The sequence below is a fragment of the Procambarus clarkii genome, chromosome 13 (assembly GCF_040958095.1).
Source record: "Procambarus clarkii isolate CNS0578487 chromosome 13, FALCON_Pclarkii_2.0, whole genome shotgun sequence".
NCBI lineage: Eukaryota > Metazoa > Arthropoda > Malacostraca > Decapoda > Cambaridae > Procambarus > Procambarus clarkii.
The window spans coordinates 10,571,353-10,587,513 of record NC_091162.1 but is presented as its reverse complement, the minus strand read 5'-3'; the positions used below and the strand labels follow the sequence as shown (position 1 = coordinate 10,587,513).

General features: G+C 55.3%; 1 protein-coding gene across 4 annotated transcripts in view; it reads left to right on the top strand.

The window, feature by feature from the left end:
* Positions 1 to 16,161, top strand: part of LOC123757338 (uncharacterized) — a 157,306-nt gene that overhangs the window by 94,168 nt on the left and 46,977 nt on the right. The gene's annotated exons all lie outside the window — the stretch shown is intronic.

Below are 16,161 nucleotides of genomic sequence, written 5' to 3'. Positions count from 1 at the left end.
ACAATGATGTAAGCTTACACCTTCATCCACAATGATGTAAGCGTACACCTTCATCCACAATGATGTATGCTTACATCTTCAGCACAGTGATACAAGCCACAATGGGGAAGAAATAGACCTCCGGCCAACAGGTTAAGACTCCTGAGGACCCAGTGTATACCCCCACTGAGGCCTCCACCAGCCCACAAGGAGGAGGAGTGCTCCTTCACTACAGGCCTTCAATTCAGGGCAAAATTAACCCACCAATACTATAACAGTATAGGGGTGGAGAGGTGGGACTGCAGATGACATTTTTAAATGCTGCCTCCATCCCCTAGCTTTACTGGTGAAAGGGGCTTTCAACATTGGAGTCAGACAAGCATGTGTGAAAGTGTCGTAAACCAAAGGTAGAGGTCAAAACAGCCCAAAGGAATGCCGTCGGCAGTTAAAACAGGACTACATTGACAACTAACATGAAGCGAGAAAGGGCCCTCTGGGAAAGAACATTTATCCTCCCAAGAGCAAAACCACACAACTGTGTGGTCATTGAAGAGCAGATGGGTTATTATTTTGTAAAATTACAAAGTGATGCTATTTAGAAAATATATCTCACTCTATACTATAAATGTAAATTACTAAAAAAAAGAACGAAAAGACTTATGTTTGTTTATTACAGGTAATTTAAGTATTGTGTAAAGTACTTTATTTTATAATTTTAGAGATAGCACATAGATGTACTGTATTGCATTACCGAGCCTAGATAGCAGTTGTCTATGGTAGGAGAGATAATGGGATTATATCCTCACTACAAAGTTTAAGCAGTTAAGGAAGCAGTTGTCTATGGTAGGAGAGATAATGGGATTATATCCTCACTACAAAGTTTAAGCAGTTAAGGAACTACAAAACTTAACCAGGATATACATATGAACTCTACTGTTGAGTTGGGTTATTGCTATTGTGACGTTTAAGTGAAAGAATAAAGCAGTGGCTATTTTGGCTGGTGGAATGCCAATCACATTAAATAAAAAAAAGTAAAACAAAAGTATCCACTCAATTTAACGGCCTCTTTCATACTGATCTGCCGGTAATAACGACCGGTTTTGGAGACCGGTATCTAGAGCCTCATGTACCGGTCTGGCGGTCGATATTACTGAAGTTGGGTATTATTGAGTTGAAGTATTATTGGGTTTGTTTTGGCATCAGGGGGTCCTCACATGGTAAGCACCCTGCCTACCTCTTTCATCCTCTCCCTCACCCTCACTGCACCTCTCCCCCACACCCTCACTTTCTGCTCCCCCCCCCCCCCCAAGACCGTTCTGGGAAATGGCTCAGTAGATTGCCAGCCAGCTAGAGACAGCCTGGAGAATCTCCATCTAATACAATAAAGCATTCATGAAACAAGTATTTATAACTTTTTATTATCCTAATAATATTACTAAACAAAATCTGTAACCAAAAATATATATGATCTTATCTTGAGGTTATCTTGAGATGAATTCGGGGCTTTAGTGTCCCCGCGGCCCGGTCCTCGACCAGGCCTCCACCCCCAGGAAGCAGCCCGTGACAGCTGACTAACACCCAGGTACCTATTTTACTGCTAGGTAACAGGGGCATAGGGTGAAAGAAACTCTGCCCATTGTTTCTCGCCGGCGCTCGGGATCGAACCCAGGACCACAGGATCACAAGTCCAGCGTGCTGTCCATTCGGCCGACCGGCTCCTTACAGAGATAGGGCTTGTGCACGAGATCGGTGCACTGTGCACTGCAATGAGCATCCAAAATTTAAAAAACAAATCTGGTTAACTGGGTCAAGTGTGTTAGGCTTATCAGAGTGAGCTGGTCCCTTCCCCACCACCGACACACCTCCCCCATCTGCCCCCCTCCCCTACATCCCATACACACTCTCTCTCCCTCTCTCTCTCTGCTTCACCTCAAATCAACACCCATCCATCCCTCAATCCCTCAATCCCTCCATCCATCCCTCTCTCCTATCCCTCCCTCCCTCCCTCCTATCCCTCCCTCCCTCCCTCCCTCCCTCCCATCCCATCCCTCCCTCCCTCCCATCCCATCCCTCCCACCCATCCCTCCCTCCCTCCCACCCATCCCTCCCTCCCTCCCTCCCTCCCTCCCTCCCTCCCTCTCATCCCTCCCTCCCTCCCTCCCTCCCTCCCTCCCTCCCTCCCTCCCTCCCATCCCTCCCTCCCTCCCTCCCTCCCTCCCTCCCTCCCTCCCACCCATCCCTCCCTCCCTCCCTCCCTCCCTCTCATCCCTCCCTCCCTCCCTCCCTCCCATCCCATCCCTCCCACCCATCCCTCCCTCCCTCCCACCCATCCCTCCCTCCCACCCATCCCTCCCTCCCTCCCACCCATCCCTCCCTCCCTCCCTCCCTCTCATCCCTCCCTCTCATCCCTCCCTCTCATCCCTCCCTCTCATCCCTCCCTCCCTCCCTCCCTGCCTCTCCCTCCCTGCCTCTCCCTCCCTGCCTCCCTCCCAAACTCTGCCTGCCTGCCTCCCTCCCAGCCTCTTCCTGCCTACATTTTAGCCTCTCCATCCCTGTCTGCCTGCCCATCCACCCATCAGCCATCACTGACACAATGAGTGCATTTGGAGCCGACATGGTGCACGGATGTTCCTTGATTACGCAGATATGTCCAACAAACCAGCATTGAATGTAATGAAACGCCATTTTCTGGGTGAGTCCCGGAGGCTCCCTGGAGCTTACTAGGCTGATATGCTAATGTCAGACTTTGGCATCAGTCATGTGTATGGAGTTCTTATGGGCCTACCGGGGACCACGAGCCAGAACCTGGCCCCCTCTAGAGAGGCAAGGAAAGCAATGGCCTATAGAAACCCCCGTGTGGTTGGAAGCATTCTATGTCTGTCATCGACCGGGTTAGGCACCCAGAAAGGTAAGCGTCCCCCAAAAAAACATTATTCTGGTGAAAATTGCAACCAAAAGCCGAACGAGTGGATAGAACTCCATAACCGAAAACGAAGAAACTAGTATAACGTCACCTGTCATCGCGCCGCTGTCTGCGCAGCTCCCCCCTCCCTGAGAGGGGGAAGGGGTAGCCACAGACCCACCACGCCGGCAATCCACACCCCAGTTCTGAGGCTGGATGTCAAAACACGCGAAAAAATCGCCGACCGGAGGGAGGGAGGGGAGGGAGGGATGCCGGGCAGCTTCCGGGACTCACCCAGAAAATGGCGTTTCATTACATTCAAAGCTGGTTTTCTGGGGGGAGCCCCTATGGCTCCCCAGAGCTAACTACCCACAGAGGAAAATAATAGGGACTTACCCTGGAGGTGGTTGCTCCTCACTCCTCAACCCGAAGTCGAGACAACTGGCTGCATCTGCCAACCCAAAGCGACATAGGCCCGATTGGGCTCAGGAATGTTTACAAGTTAACGAGCAGCCAGGACCCTGTTTGACCGCAAAAATCCCTGCGCCCGAATGTCAGCCCAGGACATAATGCCAAAGACGGCGGTAATAGCCGCAAACTTGTGGACGTCATGGGCATGGGGATAGACCACAGGCTGGCTAGCTGTAATAACTCTGTGGACGACCTGGGAGACCCGCGCCCTCGAAAAGGGAAGAAGGGAAACCGGATCAACCCAAAGCGCGTCCACGGACACAGAAGCCGTGGCACGCAAATAATGGTGAAGAGCCGCAACCGGACACAAAACATGATGCATCCCCGCCCTAACCAACCAAGCATCACCGACCCAGGGACCCCTCCGGAAACCAGCAATCTCGTTTTTCGCCAGAAAAGAAGGAGAAGGCTGCAGACGAACAAACCGATCACCCCTGCCCGAAGGAACAGAAACCTCTGTGCTGGAGGAGAGCATGAAGCGCACCAACCCGACCCCCAGAGGCCAATGCTAACATGGAAAAGAGCCTTTGAAAACAATCAGGGAACCGAAGGTGCCACAACAAAACAAGAAGAAAAAAGAAAAGAGAGCACCCTGTCTAATGACCAGGACGGCTCAGGCAGCGCATGAGCAGACCTGAGGTGAAACAACACCCAAGACAGCTTACGAAACGGCGCAGATGTGACATCAATACCGAAAGCAAGCTGAAGCAGCTCCGCCAGTACCACACGATACGAGGCGACAGTCTTAGGCATAAGGAGATGGTCCTGGAACAAGCAAGAGAGAAAGGACGACAACACCCTAACAAAAAGCGAAGTACAACGACGAAGACGTAAGAAGAACCAGAAGGACTGCCAGGAAACTTCATACTGCAGCCAAAAAGAAGCCCGCAGGTGGGACACTAACAAGGAAGCCACCTGATAACCATAAAGATGATATACTCGAGTCAAAAATACCATACGCAATGACTCGAGGAGAAGATCGAATCAGCCACGTGATGTTACTGGTCCGATCTGCTGGAAGAGGCGGAGCCACGGAAAAACCTACGGGTTCGGACACAAAGCAAGCAGCACCTGTAACCACGGCTGGGCCGGCCACCAAGGGGCCAAGAGGACAACTCTTCCCTGGTAAGTCTCCAAGCGAGTCAGGACCTGGAGCAAAAACTGAACCGGGGGAAAGAGGTATAGGAACCCCCACCTCGACCAGTCCTGCTGAAAGGTGTCAACCCCGACGGCCTCGCAGTCAGGAAAGGGCGCCATGTACAGGGGAAGGCGCCGCGACCATGTCGCCGCGAAGAGGTCCACCTCTGGGCGTCCAAACGACTAAGGTAATGGAAGGAGTCGGCATCGACCATCCATTCCATAGAGAGGGGAAATAAACGAGACAGGCCGTCAGCCAAGATGTTGGACACTCCCCGCACGTGAACTTCCTGGAGTGCCAAACCCCGAGAACTCAGCAGACGAGTCACCCAAAGCGACCAGTGCCAAAGAGCCAATGACTGAACCCCCCCCCCCCACCCCGGTTCAGACCATGAACCACCGGGAAGCATTCTGAATGGAGCCGGATTGTCGACCTGTGGGCAACTCGAAGCCTCCGAAGAGCAAACCACACTGCCGCAAATTCCTGCACAGTGCTGTGGGCTCGACGGAAGGACGGACCCCACCGTCCCTGGCCGGCCTGGTGAGCACTGGTCACAAAGCCCCAGCTGAGAGACGACGCGTCCGTAAACACATCGAGCAAGGACTCTGGTAGGCGCCAGGGCACTGAACCCCGAAAAAACCCAAAGAGGAAGCCGGCGATGCAGCAACCGACGCAAAGCCCCTGGGGTCCAAACCCAGCGAGAGAGGCAGAAGGGATGTCCACAAAGTAACCAGAACAGCCGACGAAGCCAAACCCGACCCGGCGGGTAAACCAGCATCGCGAAGTTCAGGCTTCCGCACAGACCCTCGAGCAACCGCCGGGTGACCCGGGAGCCCCCTAGAAACAGGCACATGCGGGACCGCAGCTGTAGAAGAGACTCCAGAGGAAGAGACAAAGAAGCAGTCCGAGAGTCCCACACAAGGCCCAGCCAGGTCCGAACCTGGGAGGGAACCAGATGGGACTTCCTCCAGTTCACCAAGAACCCGAACCCGGCAAGCTGAGAAAGAACCAGATCCCTGGCCAGCAGGTGAGCGGACTGCTGCGAGCCCAAACCAGCCAGTCGTCGAGGTAGGCCAACACCCGAACACCTAACAGATGCAGACAGGTCACCATGACCCGTGTGACTCGTGTGAAAACACAAGGTGCCAGGTTCAAACCAAACGGGAGACAACGAAAGCGGTAAGCATGAAGCCCCACAACAAAACCGAGCCAGTCCTTGAACCCCGGATGAATCGAGATGTGCCAATAAGCGTCCCGGAGGATCCACGGACACCATCTAAGCACCCGGCTCCAACAGGAGCCGGAAACTGAGACAGCGTAGTTATCCGAAAGGAGGGGCAATGGAACCCAGGGGTTCAGATGGGACAAGTCCAGAATGAACCTGTAGGTCCACACAGTCTCGTTTCAGGACTGGAAACAGACGAGAAACCCATCTGAGGGACGTAGTTGTTTTCGACCACACCCTAAGCGAACCCACTCCAAGATGACCCTGACAGAGCACAGGGGAAGAAGCCTGCCCCGCCAGCTTTGAACCCCCTGCAGGGGGAGGGGCTGAAACGAGGCCTTGCAAAACGACCCGAAACGCCCACAAATCGTGGGACCAGGCATGAGTGAACAGCGCAAGCTTCCCCCCCCCCCTTCCCATCGCCCCATCAATGGGGCAAACCGTAAAAGGGCCGGTGCCCTTTACGAGACCCAGAGCCTTGCAAAGAGTGAACACCGCGCCAACCTGATGAAGGCGTCTCCGAAAGAGGAACCGAACCCGAACCTGACACCAGTGGCCTACCACGACGAGAGGAACCTCGAGCCTCGGCACAACCTTTCCGGGAAGGTCCACCACAGGACCCCTGGAGAACCAGCCAGTCCGACATAGTACGGCAAAAAGCCGAAGCAGAATATACTGCGCAATGGCGGAAGCCTCAAACAAGAGGGGACAAAAGGGGGGAAGACGTCCTAAGAGCCAAGGCCCAAGCAGATTCCTCTGAGGAGGCAGGCACCGTCTGCCGACATGCGAGCTGGGAGCCATAAAACAGAGCAACCGCAGCCTATAAGATCGGCGCGAAAAACTTCAGCAAGGCAGCCGACGAGCGAGCCACCGAGGCCAAGGCACCAGACCTAGAAACAAGCCCCAAGCGCCCCTACATCCTCCGTGAGCCAGTCAGAAGACAGTTCTAGGAGGGGAAAAAAGCACAAGGCTGCAACCAAAAGGCCCCAAGGGCGCAAGTCCTCCGCCACCTGCACCGCTGAAAGGGAGGGAACCTGCACATGGAGCTGAACGACACCAACATCCCGGGGAAGGGCAGGAACAAACAAGCACTCATAGAGGTGCTCAAGGTCGCCCCCAGGAAAACCTGAAGCACAGTGGAAGCCTCCCGCCACTCAAGCGTGCGGGAACGGCAGAACGAGTGCCAAGCCTCCAAAGCAAAGACAGGACAGTCCGCCAGCCAGGATGACTCCGTAACCTCGTAATGCAACCAGAAAGGGAACGAAGTCCCAAACAAGGAAGCCGAGGGATCCATTGCCAAGGTATAATCCGGGTCACGCAGGAGGTTTGCTGCTAGGACTGACCGCACCACAGCAGGTTGTATGCGATAAGCCTGAAAACCTCCGGAAAGACGGAACCAAAGCACCCGAGGGAACACGGAACTAAACCAGGGAAAGGGCAGACACCAAGTCCAACTCGTACACAGAGGGGGGGAAAAGAAAACCCCACTCCTTGTAACAGTAAGTCCCACTCGGAGGGCAGAAAAATCCAGGCGGGGTCCAGCCCCTCCCCGGCCCCGGGTCCTCCTCCGCAGGACCAAGGGTCGAGTCCTCCCAAGCACCGACCCCACCAGACAAGGCCAGCGCAGCTGTAGAAGCTGGATAGAATGATGGCCCACTGGTCAGACCCAGAGGCTTCGGCTGGGGGAGGAGACTCGAATGCCTCCGTCGCCACACCGGAAGGGGTATCCCCAAGGCTGCCCGAGTCTCAAGACCAACTAACCCCAGCCCTGGCTCCGAAACCTTCAGACGTTTCGGGGCCGAAAGCAGGGGAGGGGGACCAGAACGAACAACAGAAGGGGAGGGACTAGGAGGTGCGGACTGAACCAGGGTCGAAGCGACCCCCACCCCCAAGTCCGGGTCCCCTATAAGCAAAACATGGCAGCCGCGGGGCATCCGGGTGAACAACCAAGCTAGCGCGTTGCAACAAACGATACCTAGAATGCAACGCCTGCACAGCCTGTACCCGAAGATGATCATCCACAGATTTAGTAAATTGAGTCACCAGCAAGCAGCAGTACTCACAGAACTCAGGGTCGAAAGTGTCACAGACCCAACAGGCTGCATGACGGAGGCAAAAAACAGTGAGTTCCCTGAGACAAGGGAACCGAACAACCCTCAAACTCGCATGAAGCGAGAGGGGACCCCGGGATCACATCCCTCGGACCCACCTGTCCCCTAAGGGATTCCCAGGGCCCTGAGCGTTTACTTGAAAAGGACTCGTGCCCAGGTAAACCCTGGCAGGGTACTGCTAACCAGCGCTCAAAAACTACCAAACAAACTGACTAAAGCTGAACCCCAGGGACGTGTACATGGGGACCAAGCAAGGGGCACCACCAAGTATCAGGGTGAGGCCAAACACCAGTGGTAAGTAAGGCAGAACTCCCGACAAAGGCAAAAAGAAAAAGAAAACCCTGCAAGAGGACAATGTACCCCAAGGAACAGAGCCGGCCGCTGTGATAGGTGACAACAAGCCCTGCACCCTCTTACCAGTGCAAAAACTACCTCTTACCCTAAGGTAAACGAGTGAGACAAAACACCCAAGTACCTAAAGGGTGGCCGAAAAACTGAGCAATTAAACGGACCACAGAGGCAGACTCTGAGGAACTTGTGGAAGGCAACTCCAAGCTCCAAGGGCAGTACTTACATGGCACCTAGAGAAGGGAACCCTAGGCGCATGCAGCCTGAATACTGTACTGAAGAATAACTCCTAGCTCTCGCACCTCTGGAGTACAGCAGCCACAGACAAGGCACAGCGCCGCAAAAAGACTGGAGCCAGAGCACACAACCAAGCCGGTAATATCAGCCACAAGAACTGGGGTGTAGATCACCGGCAGTGGTGGGTTTGGGGCTACCCCTTCCCCCATTCCCAGGAGGGGGGAGCTGCGCAAACAGCGGCAGTGATGACGAGTGACATCATACAAGTTTGCTTGTTTTCGTTTGGGGAGTTCTATCCACTTGTTTGGCTTTTGGTTGCAGTTTTCATCAGAATGGGGTTTTGTTTTGGGACGCCTACCTTTCTTGGAGACTAACCCGGTCGATGGCAGACATAGAATGCTTCCAATCACACTTCTACCCTGTGACAGTCACAGGGTAGGAGGCACTAGAATGGTGGACCCAGTGGCTGTCTAGTACAAAATATTTCTTACCTGAATGTTACTTGATAAATTATCGACTTCGGAAATACCGAAGCTCCGGAAATAATGGCCAGGGTACAGCCCCATATAGGCTGTTAAATCGAGTGGATACTTAAATAAAACTGCTTCTGACCTCTTTACGGTGTGAGAGCTGCGGAATAAATTCTAAAGAAATTAAAAACTTAAATATTTAATATAACAAAAATGACTTGAACAACAAATAAAACAATTCCCCTATGATACTTGGCAAGAACACAAAATACAATGCAAAACAAATATAAACATGTGACAGTTATGTTAATAGCAAAATAAACGTGCAAAACACATACTTTATACAAGAGCTGCTCGAGTCTACCGACACCCAGGGGAGCGGGAGTAGATCTTGCAGCTTGGAGCACGAAGAGTATTCTGAGGTCTGGCTAGTGATGAGCTGCATATATAGGTGGCCAGGCCTATTGTAGGTGGCACTGATGTGCATGTAACTATTGCCGGCAGTCTTAACACTATCACGCACCCCATGAACGCGCCGCAGACTTTGACTGTCATGGCCCCAATGGTGCGGGCGAGCGTGCTGGCGACAGCCTAAATGTGTATACTCGTTTCAGTTTTCTCACCTTAATTCTGGTGCTACATCGTTCATTTTGGTATCATTGTGTTTGCAATGAAATTCCCTACAGGTGTGTATAAATATAATGTCCAAAAGCCTGGCGTGACTCCCAACAGCAAAGCCTAAACTCGGCAAAAGTTACCCGTGAGCGCACAAAATCAGTAAAATGTGCATACTCGTTCCATTTTTCTCACCTTAATTCTCGTGCTACATCGCTCGTTTTGGTATCATTGTGTTCGCAATTAAATTCCCTACAGATGTGTATGAATATAATGTACAAAAGCCTGGAGTGCCTCCCCGCAGAAAAGCCTAAAATTACCCGTGAACAAGCACCAATTTGTATACTGCAACCTAATGTGTATACTCGTTCAGTTTGATTACATCAGTTTTCGTGTTACGTCTTTCATTTTGGTATCAAATTGTTCGCAATAAAAAGGCACGTATATTAAAACTAGTCCCATAATAATAGAGGAATAACTGAAATTTTAACAAATATTTTAATTCTGGAAGCTCATCATCACAAAATTATTTATATCTTTCCAGTGTTCTGACCTAAATTTTTGTGTTACATCTTTCATTTTGGCATCAAATTGTTCGCGACGTAAAGGCGCACATTTTAAAACTAGTCCCAACATAATAGAACAATAAATAAAAATTTAACAAATATTTTACAATTTTGACCAAAAACCTATTTCTGGGGGGAGCCCCGTCGGCTCCCCGGAGCTATCCCAGGCTGATATGCTAATGTCAGACTTTGGCATCAGTCATGTGTATGGAGTTCTTAGGCCTACCGGGGACCACGGCCAGAACCGGGCCCCCTCAGAGAGGCAAGGGGAGCAATGGCCTATAGAAGCCCCCGTGTAGTTGGAAGCATTCTATGTCTGCCATCGACCGGAACAGGCACCCAGAAAGGTAAGCGCCCCAAAACAAACCCCTATTCTGGTTAAAATTGCTACCTAATACCGAACTAGTGGATAGAACTCCCCAACCGAAAACAAGCAAATTAGTGTGACGTCACACACTGCCGCGCCGCTGTCTGCGCAGCTCCCCCCTCCCCGGGAGGGGGAAGGGGGAGCCCCAGACCCCCCGCGCCGGCTACCCACACCTCAGTTCTTGAGGCTGATGCTATAGGCGATGGTCGTGTGCTCTGGCTCCGGTGTCGCTACTGCACTGTGCTTTGAGTGTGGTGTTAGTTTTGTGGGTGCGAGAGCCAGGAGTTATCTTCAGTACTCGGGCTGCATGCGCCTAGGGCTGCCTTCCCTAGGTGCCCTGTAAGTACTGCCCTTGGGGCTTGGGGCCACCTTCCACAGGCTCCTCGGAGTCTGCCTCTGCTGGTCCGTTTTACCTTTCGGTTTTTCGGCCGCCTGTTGGGCTCTTGGGTGTTCTGTTCTCCCTTGTTACCGGCAGGTAAGAGGCAGTTTGCACTGGTAGGGGCGCAGGGTGCTGCTCAGCTTGTAATTCCCGACATCGCGGCCGGCTCTGTTCCTTGGGGTTCGCTGTCCTCTTGCGGGGTTTTGTTTTTCTTTTTGTTTTTGCCTGGTGGGGGGTTCTGTCATTTTATTCAGTTTGTTTTTGCCCTTCCACTGTTCTCCTCGGTGGCGCCCCCTGCTAGGTCCCCGTGAGTGTACACGTCCCTGGGGTTCAGCTTTAGAAGTTTGCTTGGTAGTTTTGGGCGCCGGTTTGCAGCACCCTGCCTGGGACTACCTGAGCGCGAGTCCTCTTAAAGTAAACGCTCAGGACCCTGGGAATCCCCTAGGGGGCGCGTGGGTCCGATGGATGTGACCCCGGAGTCCCCACTCGCTGTGTGCGAGTTTGAGGGTTGCTCGGTCCCCTTGTCTCAGGGTGACCCTCATTGTTTTTGCCTCTGCCACGCTGCCTGTTGGGTCGGTGATACTTTCGACCCTGAGTCCTGTGAGTGTTGCTGCTTGCTTGTGACTCAATTTACCCAATCCTCTGATGATTCTATTCGGGTACAGGCGGCACGTGCGTTGCAGTCTAGGTTTCGTCTGTTGCAACGCGCTCGGTTGGTTGCTTCCCCGGATGCCCCGGGGCTGCCCCGCTTTGCTTTTCGAGACCCGGACTTGGGGGTGGGGGTCGCTTCGATCCTGGTTCAGTCCGCACCTCCTCGTCCTTCCCCTTCTGTTCGTTCTGGTCCCCCGCCCCTGCTTCCGGCCCCGAAGCGTCTGAGGGTTTCGGGGTCGGAGCAGGGGTTACTTGATCTCGAGACTCGGGCAGCTTCGGGGGTTGCCCCTTCCGGGGGGGCGGCAGAGGCATTCGAGTCTTGTCTCCCGGCCGAAGCTTCAGGGTCTGACCAGTGGGCCCCCCTTCCTCCAGCTTTTCCGGCTGCTCCGTCCTTGTCTTGTGGGGTCGGGGCTTGGGGAGAGGACTCGGCCTCGGGTCCTGTGGTGACGGACCTCGAGGCTGGGGAGGGGCTGACTTGGGGGCCTTGGGCCCCGCTGGACCCCGCCTGGGTTTTTCTTCCCACTGAGCGGGGCTTATTGTTACAAGGAGTGGGGTTTTCTTTCCCCCCCTCTGCGTACGAGTTGGATTTGGTGTCGGCCCCTCCCCGGGTACGGTTCCGTGTTCCCCCGGGTACGTCGGTTCCGTCCTTCCGGAGGTTTTCGGCTTATCGCATCCAACCTGGTGTGGTGCGAGCGGCCTTTGCAGCTTACCTCCTGCGTGACCCGGATTATGCCTCGGAAATGGATCCGTCCACGTTCAGGTTTGGGACTTCGTTCCCTTTCTGGCTCCGTTACGAGGTTCCGGAGTCATCCTGGCTAGCAGACTGCCCCTTGTTTGGTCTGGATTCCTGGCATTCCTTCTGTCGTTCCCGCACGCTGGAGTGGCGGGAAGCTTCCACGGTGCTTCAGGTTTTCCTGGGGGGTGACCTTGAGTACCTGAATGAGTGCTTGTTTGCCCCTGCCCTTCCCCACGATGTGGGCGTTATTCAGCTCCATGTGCAGGTTCCCTCCCTTTCGGCGGCGCTCGTGGCGGAGGACTTGCGCGCTAGGGGCCTTTTGTGTTCGGCCTTGCGGTTCTTTTCCCTCCTGGAGCTGTCTTCGGATTGGCTCGTGGAGGATGTGGGGACGCTTGGGTCCGTCCCGGGGTCCGGCACCTTGTCCTCGGCTGCGCGTTCGTCGGCTGCCTTGTTGAAGCTGTTCACGCCGATTTTGCGGGATGCGGTTTCCCTGTTCTATGCTTCCCGTCTCGCGTGTCGGCAGGCGGTGCTGGGTTCCTCCGTGGAATCTGCTTGGGCTCTGGCTCTTAGGCGTTCTTCACCTTTTTGTCCTCTCCTGTTTGGGGAGTCGGCCGTGGCGCAGTTTATTCAGGCTGCGTCGGCGGCTTGTCGTCCGATGTCGGACTTGTTGGTTTTCCGGGGGTCCCTGGGGTGGGTCTTCCCGGAAAGGTCGTGCCAGGGCTCGGGGTTCCTCTCGTCGTGGTAGGCCTCTGGTGTCAGGTTTGGGGTTGGCTCCTCCTGCGGACCCTCCCTCGTCTGGTCGGCGCGGTGTTCGCGCTGTGCGGGGTTCTGGGTCTCGTAAAGGGTCGCCGGCCCTTTCGCGGTTTGCCCCTTTGACGGGGCGATGGGGGGGCGGCTTGCGCTGTTCGCCCGCGCCTGGTCCCACGATTCGTGGGCCTTTCGGGTCGTGTCTCGCGGCCTGCGGTGGCGTTGGGTGGCCCCTCCCCCCTTTGGGGGGTCGGGGCTGGCAGGGCAGGCTTCTTCCCCTGCGCTCTGTCGAGTCGTCTTGGAGTGGGTACGCTTGGGCGTCGTCGAAACGACGTCGTCCCTCAGATGGGTTTCCCGTCTGTTTCCGGTTCCGAAACGGGACTGCGCGGACCTGCGGTTCATTCTGGACTTGTCCCGTCTGAACCCCTGGGTTCATTGCCCCTCCTTTCGGATGACTACGCTGTCTCAGGTTCGGCTCCTCTTGGAGCCGGGTGCTTGGATGGTGTCCCTGGACCTCCGGGACGCTTATTGGCATGTCCCGATTCATCCGCGGTTCAGGGACTGGCTCGGTTTTGTAGTGGGGCGTCTGAGTTACCGCTTTCGTTGTCTCCCGTTCGGGTTGAACCTGGCACCTCACGTGTTCACACGCCTTACACGGGTTGTGGTGGCTCGTTTGCGTCTCCTAGGTGTTCGGGTGTTGGCCTACCTCGACGACTGGCTGGTTTGGGCTCCCAGCCAGTCAGCTTGCTTGCTAGCCAGGGATTTGGTTCTTTCCCAGCTCGCCGGGTTCGGGTTCTTGGTGAACTGGAGGAAGTCCCATCTGGTTCCCTCTCAGGTTCGGACTTGGCTGGGTCTCGTGTGGGACTCTCGGACCGCCTCCTTGTCTCTCCCTCCGGAGTCTCTCCTGCGGCTGCGGTCCCGCCTTCGTCTGTTTCTGGAGGGCCCTCGGGTCACCCGGCGGTTGCTCGAGGGGCTGTGCGGGAGCCTGAACTTCGCGATGGTGGTCTACCCGCCGGGTCGGGTTTGGCTTCGACGGCTGTTCTGGTTCCTTCGGGGTTCCCCCTTCCGCCTCTCTCGCGATCGCAGAGTTCGACCCCCGGGGGACTTGCGTCGGTTGCTGCGTCACCGGCTTCCTCTTCGGGTTTTTCGGGTTCAGTGCCTTGGCGCCTACCCGAGCCCTCGCTCGATGTGTACACGGATGCGTCGTCTCTCGGCTGGGGTTTTGTGACCAGTGCTCACCAGGCCGGCCAGGGGCGTTGGGATCCGTCCTTCCGTCGAGCTCACAGTACGGTGCGGGAGTTCGCGGCAGTGTGGTTTGCTCTGGGGAGGATTCGGGTGGCCCGCGGATCGACGATTCGGCTCCATTCGGACTGCTCTCCGGTGGTTCATTGCCTGAACCGCGGGGGTTCGATGCGGTCCTTGTCTCTTTGGGGTTGGTCGCTTCGGGTGACTCGTCTGCTGAGTTCTCGGGGTTTGGCTCTCCTGGCGGTTCACGTACGGGGCGTGTCCAACGTCTTGGCCGACGCCCTGTCTCGCTTCGTTCCCCTCTCCACGGAGTGGACGGTCGACGACGAGTCCTTCCGTTGGCTTTGCCAGACGTTCGGGCGCCCCGAGGTGGACCTCTTCGCGTCGGCGTGGTCGCGGCGTCTTCCCGTTTATGCGGCGCCCTTCCTCGATTGCGAGGCCGTCGGGGTCGATGCCTTTCGGCTCGACTGGTCGAGGTGGGGGTTCCTGTACCTCTTTCCCCCAGTTCGGCTGTTGCTCCAGGTCCTGACTCGCTTAGAGACTTACCGGGGGAGAGTTGTCCTTCTGGCCCCTTGGTGGCCGGCCCAGCCTTGGTTTCAGGCGCTGGTTGCTCGGTGTCCGAACCCGAGGGTTTTCCCGCGGCTCCGCCTCTTTCAGCAGATCGGGCCGGTACGTCACGTAGCTGGTTCGATCTTCTCCTCGAGTCTTCGCGTATGGTTTTTTTGACTCGAGTCTATCATCATCTCTATGGTGATCAGGTGGCCTCCTTGTTGGTGTCCCACCTGAGGGCTTCTTCTCGGCGGCAGTATGAAGTTTCCTGGCGGTCCTTCCGTTTCTTTTTGCGTCTTCGTCGTGTTAGCTCCTTGTCTGTTCGGGTGGTCTTGTCCTTCCTCTCGTGGTTGTTTCAGGACCGTCATCTTATGCCTAACACTGTCGCTTCGTATCGTGCGGCGCTGGCGGAGCCGCTTCAGCTTGCTTTCGGTATCGATGTTACGTCTGCGCCGTTTCGCAAGCTGTCTCGTGCATTGTTTCACCTCCGGCCTGCTCATGCGTCGCCTGAGCCGTCCTGGTCTTTGGACAGAGTGCTCTCTTTCCTTTCATCTCCTCGTTTCGTTGTGGCCCCTTCGGTCCAGGATTGTTTTTCCAAGGCACCTTTCTTGTTGGCTTTGGCCTCTGGGGGTCGGGTAGGGGAGCTTCATGCTCTCCTCCGGCGCAGGGGTTTCTGCTCTTTTGGTCGTGGTGATAGTTTTGTTCGTTTGCAGCCGTCTCCTTCTTTTCTGGCGAAGAATGAGACTGCTGCGTTCCGGAGGGGTCCATGGGTGGTTGATGCTTGGTTGGTCAGGCCGGGGGTGCATCATGTTTTGTGTCCGGTTGCGGCGCTTCGCCGTTATTTGCGCGCCACAGCTTCTGTGTCCGGGGACGCGCTGTGGGTTGATCCGGTTTCCCTTCTTCCCTGTTCGCGGGTTCGGGTCTCTCAGGTCGTCCGCAGGGTTATTAGGTCTAGCCAGCCTGCGGTCTATCCCCGTGCCCATGACGTTCGTAAGTTCGCGGCTCTTGCTGCCGTCTTTGGGAATATGTCTTGGTCTGATATTCGGGCGCGGGGATTTTGGCGGTTGAACAGGGTCCTGGCTGCTCGTTACCTTGTGAATGTCCCTGGCCCTCGTCGGGCCTGTGTTGCTTTGGGTCGGCGGTTGCAGCCAGTTGTCTCGGCTTCGAGTTGAGGGGTGAGCAACGACCGCCTCCCGGGTAAGTCCCTCTTTTTCTGTCTGTGGGTAGTTAGCTCCGGGGAGCCGACGGGGCTTCCCCCAGAAAACCAGCGTTGAATGTAATGAAACGCCATTTTCTGGGTGAGTCCCGGAGGCTCCCCGGCATCCCTCCCTCCCTCCGGTCGGCGGTTTTTCGCGTTTTTGACATCCAGCCTCAGGAACTGAGGTGTGGGTAGCCGGCGCGGGGGGTCTGGGGCTCCCCCTTCCC